Raw genomic sequence first — 21,794 nt, 5'->3', positions numbered from 1 at the left:
GAGATTCAACATCTAACTGTTGAATATTTAAGGTATTTCCAAGTTCAGGAGTATTATAATGTTGCAGAAAATATCATTTTACATAAACATTATATATCTTTTTCCATAATCAGAGGTTATATGAAGAGTGTGGTAATAATTGTCCTTCCCTCATAAAAATACTGATTATCTCCTTATGATAAGTAGTTAAAAATAAAGCTACTTAAGTATATAAATCACTTTCAACTTCTTGATATCATTGCAAAATTGCTTTCTCTCAGGGTTGAATGAATAATGAAACTCCTAAAGGCCAAGTTGAGAAGTACAGAGAATATTTGATACAAAGGAAGGGGTAGGTCAGAGTGGGCTACGGAGTGGAGTGGGCAGGCAAGGTCCCATGCATGAGCTTTGGCCTTCACATCTTTTGGGAATGTACATGCATCAAAATGGAATTAATAAATGAAGTCCATTTCCCTACAATTTGTTCTGTCTCATAAAGAATACTTCCTAAAAACTGAAGCAGATTAATTAAGATGCTAAGAAGGCTTGACACCATCTGTGCAGATCAACGTCACTCAGGGTATCAATGTAACAACATGGGTTTATTCCTGCCTACAAATACTGTGTTGATGCAGTCGGCACAGGGTTCAACAGTACCAAAGAGGAAAAAATAAGATACTGGTTCAGTTACAGCCTGTCACCTGTTGTAACTCGAAGATTATAGGAATATGTTTATTAATATAATCCTTCATTATCCCTATCAGAGCTTTGGATTTTTAAAAATCTATTAACCATAAATAGGATACAAATTGGAAAACTTATAATGTAGAAGAAGGGATGGTTTCCAAACCAGTAGTCCATACACAAGTGGCCTCAGAATTACCAGCGGGAGCTTTTTTTTTTTTTTTTTCTTACCAATCCTGGAAAAAAAATACACATGTGTTTGTGTATCCATGTGTTGACATCTTGATAACTCTAAAGGTATCTTGACATAGTTGAAATTGGCATTTCTTTTGGTCCTAGAGAAAATGAATAATTTATATACATTCTCTGAATACTTTTTAAATTGCCTTTATTTTCTTTTATCATTTTTTATCAGGATATTTTTATTTTTTAAGAGCTCTTAAAATATTAAGATTTGTCTTCCATTTCTTAGGAATTTGGAAATAGCAAAAATAAATTATTCTGAGGATTCAGTTTAGGAAGTAACAAATAATAGAGTGGAGCAGAAAGATGAAAATTTAGCTTTAGGAGAAAATGGCTACCTGGCTGTTAGCAGTTGATTGGGTTATTGAATTTATTACCCTATCTAGAAAAACTCCATGACACTTATATGGAAGTGAATAAAAATGTGAATTCAAGTGTTAAATGTTAGGCACACCAGTCAACATTGTGGTCTTGAGAATAGACTTAGTCCTATCAACACATTATCTTAGGTCGATGTTATCATTCTATTCATGCCACTGTTAGGGATTTGATTACATTCTCCCTAAGAAACTCCTCATTTGCTCCCTATATGCCTGTGGAAAGAATATGTACTAGACAGAGAGCTTGATTGTTTGATGTCTCAGCAGTTTTGATTCTCATTACAAATTAATAGGTATGTTGATTATACTTTGCATCCTGGGCAAGAATGTGTTGGGCGGCATTTAAAATTGAATAGTTCCTTTTGCAGTTATATTTCTTACTCATGAAAAAAAATATCCTTCTTATTTTATAGATTAGTCTCAGGAGCTTGGTAAATAAGTCCAAACCTGATAGATTCATGCTGGTCACTTAAAAAAAAAACAAAAAACAAACAAACAAAAAAAACCAACACTCTGAAAACATGAAGGTCAGGTTAAGGAATCTAACATCTCCACTTTGGGTTATTCTTTGGAGGCCACTCCCTGCAAGCTCCTTGTACTAAATGAGGTTTTTTTTGTTTGTTTGTTTGTTTTTTTTGAGTATTGACAAAGATTCATGTTACTAATCCAGAAATAATTTTTATACTTTTTCATTTTGTTTAGTCTTTAAGGATACTTAAAGTTGCCAAATGTGGAATACAGTTATATATTCATAATTGAATTCACGTAATTCATAAACGAATGTGATCATCTTGCATGTTTAAGTTGGTATTCTGTGGGTTCTCCATAAATGCTTGATAATGCCAAGGTGTCTATGGTCTCTGCATTTTTTCATCTTTACAATGAAACTAACCTTCTGTAAGCAGAAGGGAAATTAATATGGCAATTTGAGCCTAGAGACTGGCCCCTGTTTCTTCATGTCTTTTGTGATACTTGATTTCTACAAGCTGAGTTGCTCCAGTAAGGCTCAGGAGTACAAGACTTGGCATGATGGGTACAGGAAACTACAAAGAGTTTGCTGGTGTTAGAGGGTAAAGTATGAGTCCCCAAATGAGAGAAAAAGCCAGATGGGTCAGAAGCACCATGGGAGAGAATCTTCATGCAATCTGTTTAAGACTCAGGATTTGTTCTGTACACAATTGAAAACCATTGAAGGACTTTGATCAGAGGAATGACAAAATGTGTATTTTTCAGTTCAATAAGGCAGAGTTGGAGGGAAGAAGAGAGACCAGTCAGAGGTGGTGGCTATAGTTAAGGCACTGAAAGATGAGGGTTGGCCCTAGGCCAGAGTGCAGAAGCAAAAATGGCTTTGAAAAAGTACTTGGAGTAGAGAACAAGTGAAAACTACACCTTTGGAATGTCATTTTGTTTTTCTAATTTGAGGGTGTTATTTGAGTAGTACCATAAGCCCCAAATAAGTAAAATGTAGGTGTAGTATAGCCTTTTTAGACATCCTTTAAAATTTCTGTTAGACGCTCAGGTATGATACCTGCTTTCAGAGTCACTAGGAACGTTATGGAGCAGCCAAGGTTGGCTTTTAGGCTCTGTGCCTCTCTTTGTCCTCCCCACCCCTTCTTTTCTTCATTATTACGTATGGGGCAGTTTCAGTTTTCCAGGTGAACTCTGGCACTTTCCTCATTACTTGTCAACATCTTCTGCTTTCTTTCAACACTGCTTCCTTAAAACCCCAAATTCCTGGTTCAATCTTACTGCCCAGCTTCCTGATATTGGGAGGCGAAGCTCTGATAATTCAAAAACATGCAAATTAATCCATATTTCAGTTATTGCCTTTGGGATAAGATCCCAGGAAAAGAATTCCAAAGGTGTTAACTCCTCTTGGTGGAAGTGCAGATTCTGGCAGCTGAGTTGAGAAGATGTGCTTGGGATAACAAATGTTACCACACCCGATGTCAAATATTGCCATTGCGTCATTCTCACCTCTTGTAAAGGGGCTTTTGATGCAGGTCTTGCTGCTCATTTTCATTACACATTTGTGAAAACACAGAATATTTGAGTAACTGGGTATCAGCCTTTTTATTTGGTTGGAGTCCACTGGGGCTAGAGTAAGGGTAACTGACAATTTCACAATTAATTCAATAGACCAGAAGACTGGTTAATTCAGAATCCCAAGTGACTGTGTTGGAAAAGAAGAGTTAAATCTTACAGCTAAGACAAAATCCAACCTGTACTGATGAATCATCTACTTCTGTTTTCCATATCCTCATTCATCTGCATGGTCCATGCCTTCAGCCCCTAGGCTCCTTTCTGCCAGATTCCTCTGCCAATCTTGATCAAGTCACATGATACCTGAAAGTCACCTAAATCCGAAATTAGTCTTATGCTCCTAAGCATGGCTCCCCTGCAGTGAGCAGCTGTCTGTCCATCTAGTCTTAGCCTACTGTGTGAAACTGTGTGGGACAGTGTCTTTATTTCTGCTTAGTAATTCAGTTCCCCTGCTGGATTTGGAGGCTTGCCTTGAACTCCAGCCCAACTGACTAGGATCTTGTCAACATGCCTAGCACTTGACATTCCCTGTAATTTGGCAGCTGGATGCTGTTTCCCTGAGTTCCAGCCATTGAAAGGGGGTCTTGTTCCAAATTAAATGGACCACCCAAACTCTGAGGCTGCCACCCACCTGACTTTGTGCATTGCCTTTGCCTGGTGACTCCTGGTGTCCAGCAGATGGAATCCTTATTAACATTAGATGCTTGGAACTAACACCACTCTTTTGGACTATGGTATAAATTATCTGCTATTCCTAGGGGGAAGGCAAGTCTAAATCCATCCAGTGCTCATCCCTACCCCTGGTTCTATTTCCAGCTCCTTGCTCCCACTCTTGTCCTATGTATATCAAGGCTTAGCATGCCCTACTACCCACATGTGATACTAATATGTTAAGAATCTTGTTTGTCTGAAGTAGTTTCACTGACACCAGATTTAACCTCAGCATGATTTAATATTTCTGCTGGGTTTATATTATGTTCAGCAAAGCATATAAACCTACGCAATAAAGATTTGGGGGGGGGATGTTTCTAGTTCAATGCAATACATCTGGAAGGTAGCAGTTGACAAACCAGTATTATACTGCACTCTTGTAAAGTTCACATTAGAAATGCAGTCAAGATTGATGAAATGTTGAAAGGTAAGTTGAAGGAAAGGATACATAGCAACTCTTGGTATGAAAGGAAGAATGTAGAAAAAAGATCACTGTTTGGCTTTTCAAATTTCTAAGGAGAAGAAAATCTTAGGGACCTTTTCTCATTGAGTCATTTTTTGTAGAAACTAGTGGCACATAGAAACTTGTTGAGAAGAGTAGAGGGAGAAGAGAGAAAATCATTGGCTGTTGTAAGCTTATTGTTGATCAGAGAAAGAATTCCTTGAAGGTTTAGTATAGAGCAATCCATTAGAGTGGACTAATAGTCACAGCACCTGCTCAGAGAATATTTAATCTCTTCTTAATCAGGCTTTGGCAGTGCCTTAAGCTGAGTCAACAATAAACTATGGAATACGTCAAGTTTATTTCCAAGTCCTCTTCTTTCTATTTAGGTTTTTAATATGTCCATACTACCTGAGAACTGGGCTCTTTACCCTCTTGGGCAATGCCTTTTATGGCTAGGACCCTGCTGCAAAGAAGTACCTAAATCTCAAATAAGTGCCACAGATTTAAGAGAGGGCTAAAATTAAGATTAAGGAATTAAGCTGTAATGTTTAACTTGCAAATATCAAGTAGTAAATTGGACTTCTTTAGTAGTTGGAAGAAGCTCTACTGATCCTATAAAATCCCATCATATAGTTGGTAGTTAATTCCCCCAGAGAATTAACAGCAGAGCTGAGAACTGGGACTCCAGTAGGTGGGATCCTGGCCAGTCAGCTCTTGTTCTTCTGTATAGGCTTGCAGTAAAGTGTACTAGACCTGAGCACGGGCTACCACACTGAATTATGCAGTGAGTCAAAAGTGTTGGACTAAGAGAATTTGGCAGTGAGTGTTTACAAATTGGGTAGTTTTTTGTTTGTTTTTTGTGTTTTATTGTGTTTTTTTTTTTTTACAGATAAACAGAAAGATTTCATTAAATAAACTTTTCACTCTCTCGAAGATTGGCCCGTCTTATTGACATAAAGCAATTGTACGGTATAACTGACAATATTAGCTTCAAGTGTACAACATAGTGATTTCACATTCATATGTGATGCAAAATGATCACCACAATAAGTCTAGTTCCCATCTGTCACCAAAGTTAATATATTATTATTGACTCTATTCCTCATCCTGTACATTGCACCTCCATGACTTATTTTATTCCTGGAAATTTGTACTTCTTGGTCCCTTTCACTCATTTTACACCCCCCCCCCCCAACATCTCTCTCCCATCTCCTCTGGCAAACATCAGTCTGTTCTGTGTATTTATACATCTGGGTTTTGCCTTGGTTTGTTTTGTTTTTGAGACTTCACATACATGTGAAATCATGTGGTATTTGTCTTATGATTTGGTTTCACTTAGCATGATACCCTCAAGGTCTAACCATGTTGTCACAAATGGTAGGATTTCGTGATTTTTTATGGCTGAGTGGCATTCTATTATGTGTATATACATCACATCTTCATTCATCTAACAATGGACATCTAAGTTGTTTGCGTATCTTGGCTATTGTAAATAATTTAGCAGTGAACGTGAGGGTACATATATCTTTTTAAGTTAGTGTTTTGTTTTCTTCAAATAGGTAGGTACTCGGCAGTGGAGTTGCTGGATCTTCTGGTGTTTCTATTTCTAACTTTTTGAGGAATCTCAATACTGTTTTAAAAAAAGGCAAAGATAATAAGTGGTGAGGATGTGCCATCCACTTCTTATTATCTTTTTCTATTTGATAATCATCATTTGACAAGTGTAAAGTGATATTGTGGCTTGGATTTGTATTTCCCTGATGATTAGGGATGTTGTGCATAATTTCACATGCCTTCTGGCCATCTGCATGGCATCTTTGGAAAAAAATGTCTATTCAGATCCATTTTTAAATCCGTTTTTGTTTTATTTTTGGGTTGTATGAGTTTTTAAAATATATTTTGGATATTAATAAACTTGTGATTTGCAGATACTATCTCCCGTTGAGAAGGTTGCCTCTTTTTTTGTTAGCTGTTGATAGTTTCCTTTGTTGTGCAGAAATTTTTTTTGTTTTTGTTTGTTTAGCTTGATATAGTTGTACTTGTTTTTGCTTTTGTTTTCCTTACCTTTAGAGACAGATCCAAGGAAAATCACTAAGATCAAATTGCTTACGGCTTATGTTTTCTTCCAGGAGCTTACTGGTTTTAAGTCCTACATTCAAGCCTTTAATCCATTTTAAATTACAATGGTCCAGTTTCATTCTTGTGCACATAACTGTCAAATTTTCTGAAAACCATTTATTGAAAATATTATCTTTTCCCCCTTGTATATTCTTGGCTTCCTTGTCATTAATTAATTGACCATATATGCATGGATTTATTGCTGGGCTGTCTATTCTTTTGCACTGATCTATGTGTCTGCTTTTGTGCCATACCATCCTGTTTTAATTACCATAGCTTTATGGTGTAGTTTGAAATCAAGGAGCATGATACCACTCGCTTTGCTCTTAAGATTGTTTTGCTATTCAGGATATTTTATGGTTTCATATAAATTTTAGAATTATTTCTCTGAAAAATGCTACTGTAATTTTGATAGAGGTTGTATGGAATCTTTTGATTGCTTTGAATAATATAGATATTTTAACAATATTCTTTAATCCATGAGCTTGACGGATTATTTATTTGTGTCTTCAATTTCCTTTACCAGTATCTTAAAGTTTTCAATGTACAGACCTTTCACCCTCTGGGTTAAATTTGTTCTAGGAATTTTATTCTTTTGATGAAGTTGTAAGTGGGATTGTTTTCTTGATTTTTCTGATAGTTTATTGTATACAGAAGTGCAATGGATTTTTGTATATATTTTTTAACAGTGATAAAATATACCTTATTAGCTGAGTCAGAGGGTCATGAAAAAGTTATTGCTAAAGTGTAGGTATCAGACAAACAGAGAGGTACTTTAGAAGTCCTGTTACCAGGGCACCTGGGTGGCTCAATTGGTTAAGCATTGACTCTTGATCTCGGCTCATGTCATGATCTCATGCTTTGTGAGTTTGAGCCCCACATTGGGCTGTACACTGGTGGTGAAGAGCCTGCTTTGAATTGTCTCTCCCTTTCTCTGCCCCTCCCCTGCTCACACTTTGTGTGTGTGTGTCTCTCTCTCAAAATAAGTAAACTTAAAAAAAAAAAAGTCCAGTTACCTTTTTAACTGCAGTTTATTTAAACTAGAGAGAAGTTCCTTTTTAACTGGAGTTTATTTAAACTAAGAAAGTTCCTAATGTTTTCATGCAGTACATACTCAGTTCTTTAAAAATTGTGACAAATAACAGAAAGAATTATGGAATGCTACACTTGTGATCCGTACAAAATACCAACATTTTGGATTGTACATAATTTAAAGGAATGTCTCAAACACTTATTGAAATATTTTAGTGGCCAATCCATAGAAGTGTGCCTTAGGTGGGCATAGGAATGCAGTTTAGAAAAGAGAAATATAACATTGGAGCAGTGCAATTTCAAAACCACTGAGCAGGAAAAGCTTCCATACTGATTTTATACAACCTCTATAATAGTACCCTGACTTAAATCCAAGAACAAAAGTTGAGACTCTCTTCCTCTATTTTTGATAAACAACTGCATGGTAAAGCTAAATGACTTTTCTGACTTTACTTGGGAGTGGCCTTTAAAATTTTTTATTTAAAGAGGGCAGATTTGGCATTTCTATACTGATGTCACCAATTATAATATTTCTTGGGATATCAGGAAGATTCATATTCTTTACAGCTAATAGAGCATGGGCTGGAGCCCCCTCTAAGCCAGCTTCATGTTTCTCCAGTTTATTTTGTGTATCATTTGGTGTAAGAGCCTCATTCATATTAGTGTCTAGTACCATTCCCCCATCACCACTTCTTCGAGAATATTGTGAACCTCATCTACAATGGAAAATTAAATCCGGTTCACAGGCATTTTCAAAGCACGTGTCTCATGTTTCCATGAATCATTGAAGTAGATCTAAAATGCCAAGTTCACTTGCTGAAGAATCCACCCAGAAGACAAAATATAATGTTACATAATGCCTAAAAATCAGTTTGTTGTCAGAGTCTCCAATTAACAGTCCTTTTTCTAGGAAATTACAAACATTTCATCTCTATTAGATACCAAATGGAATGTCTCCCTGATGCTTTGTTATTGTGAATAACAAGTTGAGCTGATAGAACTTGGAGAGATGCAGTTTCCCATGGTTGTTGAAGACAAGCATCACTTTGATGATGACTGGGTGGGTGCTGGGGGCCAGGATGGGGGTGGGCGTCCAAGTCTCACCCAGGGATCTCACCAGTGATCCTTCCCTACCTATTGTATATTAATTTTGTATCCTGAAGCTTTACTGAATTTATTTATTAGTCCTAATAGTTTTTAGTGGAGCCTAGGGTTTTTTATGTATTCTGTCCTGTCATCTACAAATAGTGACAGTGTTACTTCTTCCTTTAAATTTGTGTGCCTTCTGTTTCTTGTCTAATTTCTGTGGCTAGGATCTCCAATATTATGTGGTGACAGTGGGCATCCTTTTCTTTTTCATGATCTTAGACGAAAGGCTTTCAGTTTTTCACCATTGAGTATGATATTAGCTGTAGTTTTGTCATGTATGGCCTTTGTCATGTTGTGGCACATCCCCTCTATACCTTTTTTGAGAGTTTTTATCATAAAAGGATGTTGGATTTTGTCAAATGCACTTTTTTTTGGCATCTATTGAAATGATCTTATTTTTAGCTTTCATTTTGTTACTTTGGTGTATTATGCTGATTGATATGCAAATGTTGAACCATCCTTGCATCCCTGGAATAAATCCTATGTGATCATGGTGTAGGTTCCTTTTAATGTGTTGCTGAATTCATTTTGTTAATGTTTGGTTGAGGACTTTTGCTTCTGCATTTATCAGAGATAGTAGCCTATAATTTTCTTGTGGTATTGTCCGTTTTTGGTGTTAGGTTAACGCTTGCCTTATAAAATGAATTTTGAAATATTCCCTACCCTTCAATTTTTTTTGGAGAAGTTTGAGAAGGATAAGTGTTAAATCTTCTTTGAATGTTTGGTAGAATTCACCAGTGAAGCTGTCTGGTCCTAGAGTTCTGTTTGTTCGGAGATTGTTGATTACTGATTCAATGTCCTTACTAATAATTGGTTTATTCAGATTTTCTATTTCTTCATGATTCAGTCTTGGAACATTGTAAGTTTCTAGGAATTTATTCATTTCTTCTCAGTTCAACTTGTTGGCATATAATTGTTCATAGTAGTTTCTTATTTTTTGTATTTCTGTTGTGAATTCTCTGATTTTTCTTTTGAGACTTGTTTTTCCCTTGGTGAGTCTAGCTAAAGGTTTGCCAATTTTGTTCATTCAAAGAACTTCATTGATCTTCTCTATTGTATTTTTTAGTCTGTTTTCTCTCTGATCTTTATTACTCTTTGGGCTTCATTCTTTTTCTAGTTTCTTTAAGATGATTCCGTATTGATTTTCTGTCTGGGTGATCTACCCATTGATGCAAGTGGGATGTTAAAGTCCCTGCTATTATTGTGTTGTTATCAGTATTTCCCTGAGGCTGTTAATATTTGCTTTTTATATGTTTTGGTGCTCCTATGTGGAATGAATATTTATAATGTTTATTTATGCACATTATATCTTCTTGCTAGATTGAACCTTTTAACATTATGTAGTGCAAATCTGTCTTTTTTAAATTTTTGAGTCTTTTATTTAAAGTCTATTTTGTCCAATATGTATATAGCCACACTAGCTTTCTCATTTCCATTTTCTTGGAATATCTTTTTCCATCCCTATGCTTTTAGTCTGCCTATGTCCTTCTAAAGCAAGTCTCTTATAGTTATTATATAGATGTGTCTTGTTATCCATTCAGCCACTCTTGCTTTGATTGGAGAATATAATCTATTTACATTTAAAGTGATTATTAAAAGATAAGTTCTTATTCCCATTTTGTTAGTTGTTTTCTTGCTGCTTTTATTGCTCCTCTATGTTCCTTATTTCTCTTCTCCCTTGTGGTTTGATGACTTTTTTAGTGTTATGTAATTAATTTTCTCACTTTTATGTGTGTATATTTATTTTATTTTTTTGCTTGGTGGTTACTGTGAGGTTTATATATCATTCTATGTATAATAGTCTATTTTAAGTTTATAGCAATTTAAACTTGAACATATTCCAAAACTAAATTTTTATTCCCTTTCCCCATGTTCTATGTTTTTGATGTCACATTTTACACCTTTTTATTTTATGTATCCTTTAACTGATTATTGTGGTTTTAGTTCATCTTAAAACTAGCTTTATAACTGATTATCCTTTACTGCCTTTACTATGTTTATCGTTTCCAATGAGATTTTTACTTTTGTATGTTTTCTTGTTAGTAATTCCATTTCTTTTCAACTTAAGCCCTAAAACGTGTGTTGTAAAGCCAGTTTAGTAGTGATAAACTCCTTTAAATATTGTGTTTGGAAAACGCTTTACTTCTCCTTCAATTCTGAATGATAAACTTGCTGGGTAGAATATTTTTGGTTGGAAGTTTTTTTCCTTTCAACACTTTGTATATGTCCTGTCACTCCTAGCCTACAAAGTTTCTGGTGAGAAATTGTCTAATAGTCTTAAGGGTTTCCCTTGTATATAACAATTTGTTTTTCTCATGCTTTTACAATTGTCTCTTTAACTTTGGACTTTTTAATTATAATGTGTCTTGATGTGGTTCTCTTTGGATTCATCTATTTTGGAACTCTCTGGGCTTCCTGAATCTTGAAGTCTGTTTCCTTCCTAAGTTAGGGAAGTTTTTAGCCATTATTTCTTTAAACAAGTCTTCTGTCTCTTTCTCTTCTCCCTCTGGGGCATTTTCTTAAACATTCTTTTTACTTTCTATTGCTCTGTCTGGGTGAGTTCAGTTGCCTTGTCTAATAGCTCACTGATTGATTTTTTTTTCTGCTTTTGAACTGATTTTTTTCTGCTTTTGAACGCTTCTAGTGTATTTTCAGTTCAGTTATTGTATTTTTCAGCTCTGTGATGTCTCTGTGGTACTTTCTTGCATTTTCTCTTTGCTAAAGTTCTCAATGTGTTCATCTGTTCTTTTCCCAAGGTCAGTGAGTATCTTTATAACTGTTACTTTGAATTCTTTATCAGGCTGATTATTTTTGTATGATTAAGGTCTTTTTGAGGTTTTATTTTATTCTTTCATTTGGAATATATTTCTCTTTCCTCATTTTGTCTGACTCTTGGTGTTTGTTTCTATGTGTAAGGTGAGGCAGCTACCTCTGTCTTGAGGAATAGCCTCGTGTAGATGATGAAATTTCTCATTCACACTTTCCTTGCTCTCTGTTGTCTCTCGGGTCTTTGTGATTGTCTAAACTTTTTGATTTATTTTTGATATAGCCTCATTGTTGAAGGTGTGCTGAGACCTGTCCCAAATGACCATTTGGGGGTGGAGAATCTTATGTAGCACCTACTTTCAGGCTGATTGGAAGCCAAACCCTCAAGCAGCAGCTTTTAAAGCATTGCAAACATATACCATCCAATGGGGCCACAATTTAAAACCCTACTGACTTCCAGATCAGCAATCTGGAGATGTAACAGTTGTAAACACAGTTGTAAAAATCTGGGCTCCAGTCAAGTGTAGAAAAACTCTTTCTGCAAGGTCTCATCTCTCACTGTAGCAAGGCCAAAAGGGTATATGCAAAAACTGTGTCTCTCTGATTATCTTTCCTGGGAGAACTTCCCTTAGCCTCTGGATGTGTGGGGAACCTGAAGCCTGTCCCTCAGGCTGAAGTTCCAGACTAAGTACATAAGCTTTTCACAGGAAGACTGGGGTTGCATTTAAGTCCACTGTCTGTGTAATGCTCTAGGTATGGCGGCCTGCCAAGAATAGTCTTTCCCATTGTTTCCTCTGAAGCTTAAGAATGCCAGCTGTCTTGGCCAGGCAATCAAGAATATCCCTTGTGTGGACTGTGCATGTCTTCTGGCTTTAGGTAGAAGTAGAGGCACAGGGCACACTCACTGGCTTCAGAAAGGCAGTGGGAAAATGTTTTGATGGTGTTCTTCTGTGCTCTTCAGGAATGCAGTGAAAGACTGCCTTGTCTTTGTGCACGTGCCAGCTTTAGGCTGAGGGTAGCAGAATCCCATGATTGCTTCCACTCACCAGTTACAATTTCCCATGCTTGTTGACGTTAGGCAGGGAGCGAGAAAATGCCGTGATAGTTCATGCCTACCTGCCCCAGCCAGAAAGCAAGAGAGTGCTGCAACTACACATGCTCTCTGGCTTCAGTGAGGCAACAGGATAGTTCTGTGAATGCCTGCTCCTCCTGTCTTAGCAAGATGGCAGGAAGTGCCATGTCCAAGATAGCTTACCAGTGCTCTGTGCTAGCAGCAAAATTGCTATCTGCCAGTGCCTCCATCTCTGGGGATAATTTCAGCTGTATCCCATTCCTCCAGTAGATGGTTTTATGTTAGCAAATACATTTTATTACTTTTTTTTTTTTTTTTTTTTTTTTTTTTTACATACAGCCTACCACTTTTCAAATTACTGTTTTTTTTCCTCTGGGGTTGTAGGCAGTTGAGACTGCATGCAAACCCTTCAAAACAGGAATCTGTTTCCTTTGACACTTTGGGACCTCTGGACATCAGTCCTGTTGATTTTCTAAGCTAGATGTTTTAGGGGCCTCATCTTTCTTGTGCATATCCCAGGGGTTGGGGTGCTTCGTATGGGGCATGAATACCTTGGTCTTCCAGGAGAAATACCAGACTGTTGAGATTCTTGCCCATTGTGTGTTGCCACACTGGGGAATGGGAGTTTTGGTGACACTCTCTCTCTCTTTCCTACCAGTCTCAATGTGGTCTTTTTGTTTTGGAGAAGCAGTTGATTTAGTTTTCAGATCTTTTTCAGAGGGAAATTATCCATATGCAGCTAAGGATTTGGTGGGTCTGTGGGAGGAGATGATTTCAGGATACTCCTAAGCTGCCATCTTCTGGATAGTATTTTGGTTGTGGGGTGACAGCTGACTGATGTGGATGCTGGCATTGCCTCTCTGATGGTGAAATAGTTGACCCATCAGGCTGTTATACAATATTAGTTTATGTAACTGCAATATTTGTTTCCACCTCTGCACAGCAAGTCAGAGTCCTTATTTGTTTACAAAGCTTCTAAGGCTTAAAGTATAGAAAAGAAAAAGGAAAGAAAAGTACAATTGAGGTCAAATAGACTTCTATCAATGTCTTGGGAGAAAACATCTGGAGTCTTAACTCTAATGCTTAGGATTTAAAAGAGTAACTTGCTGAAAAATACTCAGTAAAAATAATGCCTATGCATACTTGGAATTTTTTTTTCCTCTTAATGGCGTGATGCATTGCCACTCGTACTGTTTAGTCTCTTCAAATACCAGTCTATCAAATAGGAAAGTAAACTTCTCAATTGGGTAGCATCAAAAGTCTAATTCTTTTCCAAAATTTGCTGAATCTAAATAAGATAGTAGCAGTGTTTTGAGGAAAATACAGGTAATATTGAGGACAGATCTCTTTAGAGAAAAAATAGGCTAAAATGAAAGCTTTGGAGTTTCAGAAGGTAAAAAAAAAAAGAGCTGCAAAGAAAAAATGTCAAATAGTCATGATGATACTTCAGTTTCTAAATCTGTATATACTTATTTTTAAAAATTTGACCCTTTATTACTGAGTTTTATGAAGTTTGATAAATACAAAAGATTGTGTAAATGCCCTCAAAAAAAGATACCCAAGCATTCCTCATCCCCCCAAATTCTCTCCTTTCTTCCCTTTTGTAGTAAAACATTCCCTGCAGTCAGACCCTGGGCAAACACCTCTCTGTTCTCTAACTTTATCAATTATATGGTGATAGTATCACCAACCATCCAGAAAACAACCATTAACAATTAAAGCCTTATACTTAAAGAAAATACTTTAAAAATTGAATTTGACTTTAGGTAAGTGTTTTTGCAGAGATGTATTATAGAATGAGAAATTTAAAAAGCTTACAAGCAAAAAATACCTGAAATTCTAAGGGGAAGACAAATAAATGTGAATTCGTGACAATAATAAGAGAAAAAGTATTTCTGACTATTAAGCCTTGTCCATCCAATTTACAATGAAAGACTTCAGGTGTCAACTGTAAAAAATGGGACTGGGTACATAGTAATTGAAAATTATTTTTGAGAGAAAGTAAACAAAATGTTGAAAACCAAAGGATTGGCCCTTTGGAGAACTGGTTCCTCAATCTCCCCTCCACACTAAGACACGTCCTTCTGTTTTCCTTCCATACCCCCCAGTATTTCTCCTCTTAAGTACCTTTAATCATTTATACTTATGTATTTAATAATTAATAGCTGTCTTCCAAGGGTGTTTAGATACATTGTTTTACCAATCCAATCTCTATATTTAGGACTAAACCTGAGATCTTGAGGGAAAGGACCACATCTTTATATTCCCAGGGCCTGCTACTGTGCCTAACATATAATAATTTGCAACAAATGTTTCATTAAATGACCAATAAAGTTGGCAGAGGAGGATGTTGGAAATCCCTTAACAAGTCAAGGGAGAACTTTGTGGGCACCAGAGTGAATTGGCTAACTGTCCACCAAAATTTCATGCTCATCCTTTTGTAACTTGGAGTTAGCCCTCCTGGGACTACATTTGTCAGGTCCATTGCCAAGGGGTGGAGATAGTAATGTGCCTATAATTTCTGGGAGTGCTTTTGTTTTGAATGAAGTTATGGTGCCTTTGCTGTTCTCTTTCTCCTTCCGTTGACAGGATGGGGAGGTCTCCCAGGATAAACATTTGTAGCATTGAGCCTTTGAAAATTGGGGTTTGGTTGGTTGGTTAGAGCAGCTAGCTTAAGTGCAAAGCCTGGTGTTTTATTGCCTGAGGGAAGACCAGATCCGTGTCTGTTTTGGGGAGAAAAAAACAGACTTGCCTCAGCAGCAGCAAGAATAAAAACAATAAAGGAGGATTGGGATAGCCAAGTCTCCAGTGAATGAATGAATAATATTTAGTGGCTTAGAAACTTAGAGCCTCTTGTTTGAAATGTTTATCAAAAGAGTAGATTGAAATGAACAAAACAAAAAGAAAACATATACAACAAAATGAGTCTAAACAGTGGGAATCCAAACTATAGCATTCCTGAGGGAAAATAATCAAAAGAAGGAACATCAAGCAGCCCTCACATTTGTTAGAAAGAAGTAGGTGCTAGTTGTCAGTGAGGACTTTGTGGCACAGAAGTGGGGAGCAAAGGGCAGACTAGTCAGAACTGTTGGAAGCCTGAATGAGCATTCTCAAGTATTGAGTAAATATTGTGAAGGTTGTATTTCCACTGCTCAACACCTGCTTCCAGGGTTTGGGGAGCATGGCTGAATGCAACTTTGAAAGTCCCCTTCCTCATGCCTGGGTGGCTCAGTCAGTTAAGTGTCCAACTTTGGCTCAGATCATGATCTCATGGTTCATGAGTTCGAGTCCCGTGTTGGGCTCTGTACTGACAGCTCAGAGCCTGGAGCCTACTTTGGATTCTGGGTCTCCCTCTCTCTTTGCCCGCCCCCTCCCCCGCTCTCTTTCAAAAATAAAAAAAAAAACATTTTAAGAAATCCCCTACTTTCCTTTTCTTCCTTCCTTCATTTAAAATAGGAATTGTGTAAAGAAAAAAAATGCAATTGGGCATTTAAAAGCTGAAAGCATCTTTCTGGCACAGATGAATCATGGCCCGTTCCACATACTTTGAAAAACTGAGCCAAGGGAATGATTTCCACACTGTTCCATATTTCATTCAGTTGGTAAAGAAACAACTATCTACAATGGGCAAAGTGTACTATAGGGAATGATACTATAGGGAATGTCCTTAGTAAGCCCCATCATACATGTGTGTTGGGGGGGAGTGTACAGGTAGAGGGCAAGACAGGCTTGAGCACAGAGAGTTAGGTGATGCAGCCATCTAGGACTGCTCTGTGACTTTATGAAAAACTCAGTCTCAGGAGGATTGTTTTCTCTGAGAAAGAGGGTCAGGACTAAATGGCTTCAAGGCAACTTACACATGCCCCTAGGAGGCTGATACCTTGGCCACCTGGGATTATAAGAAGCAGTAAAATGGATTTTACTGCAGAATTATGTCTGATTGTGAGGATATGAGCAATAGAGTTTCTGAAGGTCTAGGTTTGTAAGTGTAGGTGAAGCTGACAGCTTCACTTTGTGCTCCTGGAAAGCTCGAATTGAGGACTGAATGGTGCTGCTGAGCTCTGGGAGATGGCTTACTTGGTTTTTGTGAACCGTGTCCCTGTAAATATTGTGAAGCACAACATTGGGTCATTTTTTAGGAGGCTTCTTTGCTCATTCCTTTCCAGTATTTGGAAATATACCACATAATGTACCCTTTTCATCAAGGAAGAAAAAAAAAACATTGCATAGCTGCATAAGGGGCACCTGTGAGAAAGAGGAATTTGGCTTGAGCTGAAGGACCTGGTCAGGATAATTGTTTACCATTGTTAGGTTGAGGAGTCCACCAAAACCCAGATTTAGTCATCACATCTTTCTTCCCAGTTTTCTCTTTCTTTACTTTAGTTAAAAAGGGTCTTTTTAATTACCTAACCCATGTCATAGGTAATCATCATGCCTAAAATTCAAGGCATGTTAATTAAATGCCATGAGTGAGAAAAATCGGGCCCATAGGGAACTCAGAGAAAAACTAATTCTGAATGAGAGAGCTCAGCTGTGACTTTAAGCTAGTAATTAATCTTGACATTGAAAAATAGGGGGGAAAAAACGCTTTCATTCTATATAACATACATACAGAAACCTACCCAAACCTTAAGTCTATAGGTAGAGGAGTTATTTTGAAGTAGAAGTAAAACATTTTGAGCATCATGTCTCCTGCCAGTTACTGCCCATCCTTCCTCCCTCAAGTAAACATTGTCCTGACATTTAACACCACAGACTAGTTCCATCCATACTTGAACTTGACATGAGTATAATCACACAGTGTGTATTCTTCCATGTTGGGTTGTTTTAACATGTTGTTTCTAAGTGTTGTTGCATATTGTAGTTTTTCATTAAAGGTGTTCTACTTGATGTGTATACTGCACTTATGTACCTGACTGTTGATGTAAGTTTGTTTTCACTAGCATTTGTTTCTTACAAATAATGATGCTGAGAACATTTCTTTCATGTGCTTTTTCAAAAAATAGTTGAGAGAGGGAGTGTAATTCAAAAAATAGTGGAGAGGGGCAGAGAGAGACGAAGAATCCCATGTAGGTGCCATGCTGTCAGTGCAGAGTCTGACTCAGGGCTCCATCTTACATACCTTTAGATCATGACCTTAGCTGAAATCGAGCATCGGATGCTTAATGCACTGAGCCATCCAGGCACCCCTTTTATGTGCTTCTTGATGCATAGGTACATACGTTTTTCTTGTATACATTTGAGAATGAAATGGTTGGGTCATAGAGTAGGCATATGATTAACTTTACTTGGTAATTTCAAACTGTTTCCCAAAGTGGTTATTGAATAGATTTAACAACAATAACAAAACTGTGGGGAAGAGAATTAGAGACAGGAAATCTCCCAGCAAGGAGGCAGAGACATGAAAGAGCCTGTCATGCTCCACGACCAGGGAGCGTTTTAGGGTGGCTAGAGTTATGAGTGCATGATAAGTAACACTAATAAATAAGTCCCAAATAGGCAGGGAGAAGGATATGGAAAACTTGAATACCTTTCTTGGAAATAGGAACCTTGTTGTAAGTAATGGGAAGTCATCAAGGAAGGGGAGATGGGGGAGTAACATGATCAGTTCTGGGCTTTAGGAAGAGGAGTCAGTGTGGACTGGCTGCAGGGTAAGGGGAAAGGTGAGGTTCTGAGTTAGGGTATTGACAGGAAATCAAGAGTTATTAAGGAGATAGAATAGCTGAAGTTCCTCTGAGTACCTGCTTTCTCGTGTGCAACTCAGGGCCCTTTTTTTGAGTGCTGGAACTCTGAGGTGGCTGGGATTTGCTCTCCCTTTTCCTTCTTTTCTCTTTAACTATTGTTACGGACTTCTGTTAGCATTTTTAATTCCTTTCAGTAAGCGTTTTACTGTGACAATATGTGGCTGTGTGGTTTTAAGTAGAGATGGGGGTTAAAAAACAGTCAAGGATGGACAGTTGCAGATCTGTAAGAAATGTTAGGTATAAGCAAGGGGTTGTCCAGGAGACTTTGAGTTTGAATCATACTCTGTAAAAAATGCTGTCAAAAAGATGCTGAAAGACTTTATGATTTCTAGTCCACACACTCCAATATTGGGAAAGGCCCTGTCAATATGTAGTGCTCTGTTCATAATTTTAATAGGAAAGGCTTCACAGTCTAAGAATAATTTGTATGAAACCATATTAACCATTGATCACCAGAAGACCAATTTAATCTGATTGTTTTATGATGGTATTAGCACACTGTTAAGGGGACCAGATGGGTCAACAAAGAAGTACATAATTATGTGGCAAAGAATGAATTCTGTCAATCAGTTTTTTCTAGCCACACAGAAAAATACATTAACACCACTCCTCCTGCCCCCAACCCCCCATGTCAAATGCTTGACATTACCCCCGTTTTTCAACATGAATCTGCCATCATTTAATAGCTTTGGGGTTTGGGCTCAATTATTTTCAGTCTTTGTGGTATGAGCCTGAAACCTAGGCAGAGGCAATCATAATAAATATTTGGTAGACTCCAGAAGAATAATTGTATTCCCTAGCTACAAGCAATTAAGCACTAGATGTATTCCTTGTAAACCTTTGCAAATGCAGTGAAAAACATGTTTTAAAAGACAAATAATTAAATGGCTTCTTTCCTTTGTTGGCATTTAGGTAAGAGAAAATTAAACCTTGTTGTTTTACCTAGGAGGAAAAGATATTTTCTGCTGTAAAGATTATGATGGTTTGTATATAACGTGCTGATAATCTTTCAGAAATCAAGAGAGTGGGATAGATGCCAGAAAAAGATGGGCAACAGTCCCAAAATTCAAGAGGATCGAAAGAATGGCTTCCACAAACTGCTGGGGAGAAGCTTAATTTCAGTTCCTCCCTATTTTCTAGAATGTGGTAACAAGAACTTTAGATTTAGAAGTATTGTTCAATCCTCTCCCAACACAGTAACCTCTCCTACAAAATCCAAAAAAAAAAATACTCATCATCCATATAGAAAAAAATGACAACAGAATTTAAAGTTATGTGGTCATGAGGGCCTTGTAAAATGAGAAGACTTGGACAGGTAACTGATGAAAGAAGACATTTTGTCACTCTTTCTTGAAATTTTTATGTATGGATTAGAAGTAGGAGAAGGAATGGATATTTAAGTGGATATTTAAAGATGTTTTCATATTTACAACAGTTCTGTGGATACTTTATAGAATAAAGTAAAAAAAAAATGGAGGCTTTAAGAGATCATTTAATTCATCCACGATCACTTAGTGGTGAAAAATCCATTTCTTTTTTTGTGCTCTGATATCTATGTACTGATATGATGCCCCCTGCACTGGACTCAGCCCTATGCCTAATGCAACCACTATCCAATTATGACATGTACCTTCTGCATGAGTAACTCCTATGACGGAGAGCTCATTACTTACTATTTTACAGCTTTTTCTTTGCGTTTTTTTTTCTTTTCTGATTACTCTTTCCAGTTTCCTTTGGTGGCCCTTTGTCTTTAACCTATTTCACAGATGTTTTGCTTTCTTAGTCTATTTCTAATCAACACACACTCCCTGGAATATTGTGCTACATACGTAGCTTCATCCTAACACCTGTATACCAATAACTCCCATAGTTAAACCTGGGGTCCAGGTGGCTCTTATGAGATTAATGTATCAAATGATATAGAACCACCTGGCCATGATATTGGATTATGAATGTCAGCTCAACCATTTGGCTGATAACATCCTTCCTGGAAACAATTTCCCTGACTCCAAATCTGTTACACTTTCTGTAATCTCCCTCAGATCTCAAGTCAGAAACAGAGTCATTGTCACTTCTGTCTGCCTTTCCTCCCCACGTCTACTTGATCATTAATTCCTGTTTCTTCTTGCTGAAGACATTCACATCTCTTCCCTATCCACTTCCCGTGCTCCCAGTTCTAATCCACCTGACACTCAGAGTTTGCCATAATTACTGCTCAGCCTCAGATATTTTCTCTAGTTCTAGAGCAGTACCTTTCTGTGGTGGTTAGAATAGTTTGTGTAAAATATGTACCTTACTATGTCCCTTTCCTTCCTAAATATTTTCTGCATTTCTGTCTTCAGAATAAAATGTCTTAGCATGGGATAAAAAAAAACATTTTACTAATTAGGGCACTACTTTCTCCTCTGTGTACTAGCCCTTGGTTGTAGGTGTTGGGGATAATGTCCTAGTAGCTGAGTATCAGATGTTCCTCAAAATGAATGCATATCTGAATTCCTTGGAAAACTTTAAAAAATTATAGAAAACAAAACCATGATGAGATACCACCTCAATACCAGTCAGAGTGGCTAAAAATAACAACACAAGAAACAACAGGTATTGGCCAGGAGGTGGATAAAGGGGAACCCTTTTACACTGTTTGTGGAAATGCAAACTGGTACAGCCACTCTGGAGAACAGTATGGAGGTTCCTCAAAACAACAACAACAACAACAAAACCCCCCAAAACCCCTAAAAATAGAACTACCCTATGATCCAGCAATTGCACTATTAGGTATTTACCTAAAGTATTATAAAAACACAGATTTGAAGGGGTACATGCACCCAATGTTTATAATAGCATTATCAACAGTAGCCAACCCATGGAGAGTGCCCAAATGTCCATTGAGTAATGAATGGATAAAGCAGGTCAGAAGATGTGTGTGTGTGAGTGTGTGTGTGCGCGTGTACATGTATACATACATACATACACACACACACCATGGAATATTACTCAGCCATCAAAAAGAATGGAATCTTGACATTTGCAAAGATGTGGATGGAACTATAATGTGTTATGCTAAGCAAAATAAGTCAGAGAAAGACAAGTACCACAGGATTTCACTTATATGTGGGATTCAAGAAACAAAACAGATGAAAATATGGGAAGGGGGGAGAGAAGAGAGGGAAACAAGCCACGAGAGTCTCTTAACGATAGAAGATAAACTGTAGGTTGATGGAGGTGGTGGATGATGGGTATTAAGGAGGACATCTTGTCATGATGAGCACTAGACGTTGTATGTAAGTGATGAATCACTGAATTCTCCTGAAACCAATATTGCACTATACATTAACTAAAATTAAAAAAAAAATTAGACCTCTGGGTCTCATCCTAGATTGACAGAATTAAAGTACTTTGTCTTTGAGTCTACGGTTTAGCAAGTATCCCAG

The sequence above is a fragment of the Neofelis nebulosa genome, chromosome 11 (genome assembly GCF_028018385.1).
Source record: "Neofelis nebulosa isolate mNeoNeb1 chromosome 11, mNeoNeb1.pri, whole genome shotgun sequence".
NCBI lineage: Eukaryota > Metazoa > Chordata > Mammalia > Carnivora > Felidae > Neofelis > Neofelis nebulosa.
This window is presented reverse-complemented; position numbering follows the sequence as displayed.